The sequence below is a fragment of the Lissotriton helveticus genome, chromosome 1_1, assembly GCF_964261635.1.
Source record: "Lissotriton helveticus chromosome 1_1, aLisHel1.1, whole genome shotgun sequence".
Taxonomy (NCBI): domain Eukaryota; kingdom Metazoa; phylum Chordata; class Amphibia; order Caudata; family Salamandridae; genus Lissotriton; species Lissotriton helveticus.
Window position 1 is genome coordinate 1,803,558,506 of NC_136057.1, and position 6,000 is coordinate 1,803,564,505.

The following is a 6,000-nucleotide window of genomic DNA, read 5'->3' on the forward strand; positions in this document are numbered from 1 at the left end:
TGTACGGTTCGAGTTTGTAAAAGGCACAATTGTGGGTTCTGATGTTGAAAAAGCAGTTGCGACATTGTTGTCGTTTAGGAGTGAGGGTGTTTCTCGGTCGTTGTTTGAGCATGATTCCTCTGTTAGGTGGAAAGCGAGACAGTATCCAATGAGAGAGGTTCCTCCGGTATGGAAGGAAGAAATACCTGCAGATGCAAATAATAACCCCCCAGCTGTGCCAGCACATTTTCAGCGTGTTTGGGTACATGTTCCTTGGAGGCGAGCTGAAGTTTTGGCCCTTAAGCAGACTTTGCCTTACCCCCGTAAAAATCCTGCAGGGTACTATAAGGAGTTATATCAGACTGCAGACTCATGTATTATGAATCTAGCTGATATAGACATGTTGTTTGGGAATGTTGTTCCACAGCCTTTATGGGGTTTGATTCATCACACGGATCATGCGCAGGAGTTAGGTGATACCTGGGTTAATATTGCTGCTGCAGATGGCCGACAAGTTGGTGGTGCTAAACCTGAGCCTTTAGTTGCAGAATTTCCTGGCAAGATCGTTACTTACATGAAGACTTTAATGCCTGCTATGCGAGTGAACTGGGACAAATTGTCTGCATGTAAGCAAAAGAAGGAGGAAACCGTGTCCGATTTCTTCACTAGGTTTGAAGAGACATTTATTGACCACAGCGGTCAAGATATGAGTACAGAAGGTGGTCAACGGTTGTTCGTTGACAAGTTCGTACATAATTTGCTTCCTGAGTTGTGTAAGAAATTGAAAGATTCAGAGAGTTCTTGGGCCGTTTCCTCTTCAGCACAGATATTGGCTACGGCGCAGTATTATGAAAATAGAGATAAGGATGAGAAGAATAGAGCAGATAAGAAAACTAAAGAGTTAAAGACGAAGGTTCTTTTACAGCAGGTGTATCCGCCTTGTAGTAACCAGCGTGATTATCAGCAACCTCAGCAATTTCAGAGAAGCTCGCAAAGGTTCAAGTTTTCTCATCCTCGTTTTCCTGTAGGCCCTAATCAGTGTGCATATTGCAAAGAGGAGGGCCATTTTAAAAGTAGCTGCCCTGCTTTGTTTCAGCGTATGAATGGTGTTTCTAGCGCACGAGGTCGAGCTGCTCCACAAGCGCCTAGAGGACGAGGAAATTTCCCCCAGAACACGCGATCTTTTCCGCCTCAGAATTCAATGAATAGTTTTGGTCAGCAGAATAACGCGTCTGGTAGGACGGCTCAGTACTATGCTGATGACTACTATGCAGAAGATGAGAATATGGACGGTAATGATTGCTAGGACAGCCATAGACAAAGAGAGGGAGTTGTTTCAGTTTCAGTAGATCAGAGTGGACTTTATGTTGAGGTGAATACATCCGGTGTGTCAGAGCCTTTTCTGTTGGATACTGGTCCTACAAAGAGTTCTATTATGCACTCTAAACTCCCTGGCGCACCTTTGTCTGGCGAAACGAATGTTCAGTAGGTTTTTCTGGCGCCCCGGTTAGGAACCCGATTTTTAGTCCTATGTCACTTTCTGTTGGACCTTGTGAATTCGAAGCACCCCTTATTCTGACAACAGGTTGTGGTGAGAACTTGTTAGGATTGGATCTGTTGAAAAGATTGTATGTGACGTTGTATTGTTCTCCTTCAGGAGTACAACTTACACTAGGTAAGAAAGTGGTCTCCCCAATGTATTTGTCGAAGGATAAACTCCCGACAGAATTGTCGTTTCTTCTTGATATTCTTTGGGCTACTGGTCCTAATGATGTGGGTCTTTTGGAAATACCGCCATATGTTGTGACATTGAAAGCCAATGTTAAAATGCCACGCATTCCCCAATATAAGATCTCTACTGAAGGCGAAAAAGCGTTGCTAGCGATCATTTATGATTTGATTAAAAAAAATGTAATTGAGGAGACAAGAGGCAACGTTTGCAATAGTCCTGTTTTGCCTGTTTTAAAGCGTACTGACCCTTCTCAGCCACCTGTTTACAGGTTTGTAATTGATCTTAGAGAGGTGAACAAAATCGTTGTGCCACAATTTCCAGTTGTTCCTGACATCACTGCCCTATTGACTATGATTCCAGCTTCCGCGACTTGGTTCTCGGTGATTGACTTGAAGAATGCCTTCTTCAGCATCCCGATTGCCGAGGAAAGTAGGAATATTTTCGGCTTCAGTTTAGGAGGCCGAAGCTTCCGGTTCAAACGCGCTCCTCAGGGCTCTTGTGAAAGTCCATCGATATATAATCAGGCTTTAAAAACACAGCTTGATACGATTGTTTTACCTGATGGCGCTACCCTTATTCAGTACGTTGACGATTTGCTAGTTGCTGCAGATACTGAGGAGATTTGTAAAGAAGCAACATTGTCATTGTTGCGTCATTTGTCCGATTTGCATCACAAAGTGTCCCTTTCGAAATTGCAATATTGTCGACAAGAAGTGACCTACTTAGGTCATCTCTTACCGAAGGAGGGAAGGAAACTGACCCCAGAAAGAATTCAGGCAATTGCAAAATTGAGTGTGCCAAGGACACAGAGAGAAGTGTGCGCGTTCTTGGGCATTACATCCTACTGCAGACAATGGATACCGAATTTTTCTTTGCTGGCCAAACCTTTGGTAGCATGGACTTGTAAAGATACACCGAATCTCTTTCTATGGTCTGAAGATTGTCAGAAAAGTTTTTCCGAATTGCGGGATGCATTGTGTTCGGCTCCTGTGTTGGGTACCCCCGACTACAGTAAGCCTTTTACGCTGTATGTTCATGAGAAGGAAGGTTGTGCATTGTCAGTGTTGACACAGTATTTTGGGGACAAGCAACGTCCATGCGCGTATTTTTCGTCGACTTTGGATCTGGTAGCTAAAGCGTTGCCGAGTTGCTTGAGAGCCACAGCGGCAGCAGCAGTTTCTATTCGGCAGTCTGCTGGTTTAGTGATGAATAATATGTTGATTGTAATGGTTCCACATGCAGTGGACTCTTTGTTAAACAGGACCAAGACACAGCACTTAACTAGTGCTCGATTGTCAGGTTACGAGTTGACACTTTTAGCGAGTCATGTGCACATAAAAAGATGCAACACGTTGAATCCAGCCACCTTGTTGCCGATTGTAGCAGAGACAGATGTTTCTGAACAGCATGATTGTTTTCAGAACAGAAGAAGAAACAAAAGGGAGAGTAGATCTTAAGGACACTCCTCTTGTAAAGTGTGATGGTACCTTATGGATGGATGGTTCATGCTTCAAGCTTCCGAATGGTGATACGACTGCGGCATATGCTGTTAAGACTTTGCATATGATTGTTGAAGCTGCACGTATCCCACATAATTCAGCTCAAGCAGCGGAGTTGATTGCACTTACAAGAGCGTGTGTGTTGTCAAAAGGAATGAAAGTGACCATATATTCTGACAGCCAGTACGCATTTCGGTGTGGCCCATAGTTTTGGACGATTGTGGAAAGAACGTGGGTTTCTGACTTCACATGGAGCCAAGATACAGCATGGTCCGTTGGTGAATGAGCTTCTTGAGTCGCTTACTTTGCCGTTGCAAGTTGCGATTGTGAAATGCAGTGCACATTAGAAGGTTACTGATGATGTTGGCCGTGGCAATGCATTTGCTGATGACATCGCAAAAGCAACAGAGAGGGATGTGATGAGTCGAATGTATGTTGCAGGCCCTGCAAGATGGGTTGGTGACGTTGGAATGTGTGAAGATACGATAGAGAGTGTGAAATCTATTCAAGCTGAAGGTACAGAGAAAGAGTTGAGTGTGTGGAGGGAAAGTACGGGTAAATTGGATGCAAATGGTTGTTGGGTTGAATTGTCAGAACATCAGCGATGGTTGTTACCCGATACGTATGTGCTTGCAGTAGTTACAATGGCCCATGGAATGGCTCACATCAGTGTGAAAGGGATTTGTAAGTTGTTGGCTCCAGTATGGCAAAATGCTGGAATCCCTAAGTGTGCAGAGAATGTGGTCAAGAATTGCATGGTGTGTTTGAAATACAATCCTGGTAGGGGAACTCCAACTCCAGCTGGTCATTTTGCGCCTCCAACGTATCCGTTCGAGGCTTTGCAGCTAGATTTCATCCACATGGAAAGGTGCAACAATTTGAAATACGTACTCGTTGTTGTTTGTGCCTTTTCAAGATGGGTAGAAGCATATCCCCTGAAAGATAACACTGCCTTATCCACAGCTAAAGCCCTTGTCAAAGAATTTTTCCCTAGATTTGGCTTGCCAAGAATGGTCTGGAGTGATAATGGGAGTGAATTTGTGGGTCGGGTGATGAAGAAAGTATGTGAAGGGCTAGGAATCCAACAAAAATTTCACGCTGCAAATCACCCCCAATCAGCTGGACTAGTAGAGTGCTACAATGGCACTCTAAAACTTAAACTGGCCAAGATACAAGCAAGCTCTGGCCTTAAATGGCCCGATGCCTTACCATTAGCACTTCTATCGACAAGAATGACTGCGCATTCACGAGTGGGACTTAGTCCTTACGAAATTGTGTTCGGCCGCCCGGCCAACATATGGAGAGTGCCAAGGCCGACAAAATTCAGTGAGATTGAACACCCTGTATTGCTTGATTATTTGTATGATTTGACGGCTAAATTGCGTGTTTTACACCAACAGGTTCACGATACTCTGCCTCAGGTCTCTGAAGCTCCAGGACACCCTATCGATCCTGGTTTGTGGGTCCTGGTTAAAAATTTCCAGTGGACAAAGAATGATCAGCCCCATTGGACCGGCCCCCACCTAGTCCTCTTGTCGACGAGATCAGCCGTTCGAGTGGAAGGAAAGAAAAACTGGATCCACGGTGTACACTGCAAGAGGGTCCCGTTGCCTCTGCCGTACGACCGATGGGTCCAGGAGGGTATTGCTGACTCTGAGACTGAGACTGTGCCTCGTTTTCTGCCTTTCAGCGATGCACGTGTAAAAGGAACAATTTCTGAACATGAAAGTGACAATCTTTTGCAAAAAGCTCTGCCACCGTCAATTCGATTGGACACTACCGAGCCTGAACTTTTGTTCCAAGACCAGACATTATCTGGAAAAAGCTGTTATAATCTGAGGCCGAGAACTATGGACCAATACATTTTTTTTCTTTGCTATTTTTGAAAGTGCAGCTCTCTCATCTGAGAAAGTTTTTTATTTTTGTTTTTCGAACCACCATCCGGGTTCAGCTGTAGGGTCGCGGGCGACAAGTCTTTGGAGTGCAAGCCGAAGACACAAGGTCGACGGTTCTGGTTGGTTCTTGGGCGTTTCCCTTGGACTGACAGGTGCATTCCTTAGCACGGAACACCCTACCTCCGCGAGCAGCAACGTTAGAGGATGGAGTTTTTCGAGATGGAGAGACCTGCCAAAGAGATGAACTTTAAAGCCAAAATGTGTATAATGATGACCAGAAAACGTTTCTTGATATTATGCATTTTCATGCTGTTTAGTGTAACGATGTTTTTAATAGGATATGTTTTATTTTATTTTCGAGTGATGTTTGCACCCACTACACAGCCCATACCTCCTTCTACTGTTTCCTCACATTCTTTTCACCCTCTACCTGAACATGAGACCGTCAGGAGAATAGAGTTTATCAATAACTCCTTCGTTCAGCTATTACATCAACACCAATTAGTAGTGAACACGACTAACTGTTGGGTGTGTGGTCTTATGCCTCATACAACTGATAAAGGTATTCCTTACCTGGTCCTGCCTTTCAGCCATAATGGTTCTGTATGGGCATACAGAACGATGTTCATCTATGCTCGTGAAGTCCACCCCTTACGTTCTATAAAAGATAATCCAAAGAATAGTGCTCTAGTTAAGGGTATAGTAGATATGATTAGAGAAGCTACTTCCTATGAGACTACCCCGAGAGATGAGACACTAGCGTATATTGGATGGAACGTAACTGGATGGAACGTAACCGGATATGGAGTTACTCTGAGTGAGAACCAACAAGCAAAAAGATCCTCCCCAATTTGGATTGTACCCCATCAGGGTCACCTATGTCTGCAAGGTAATG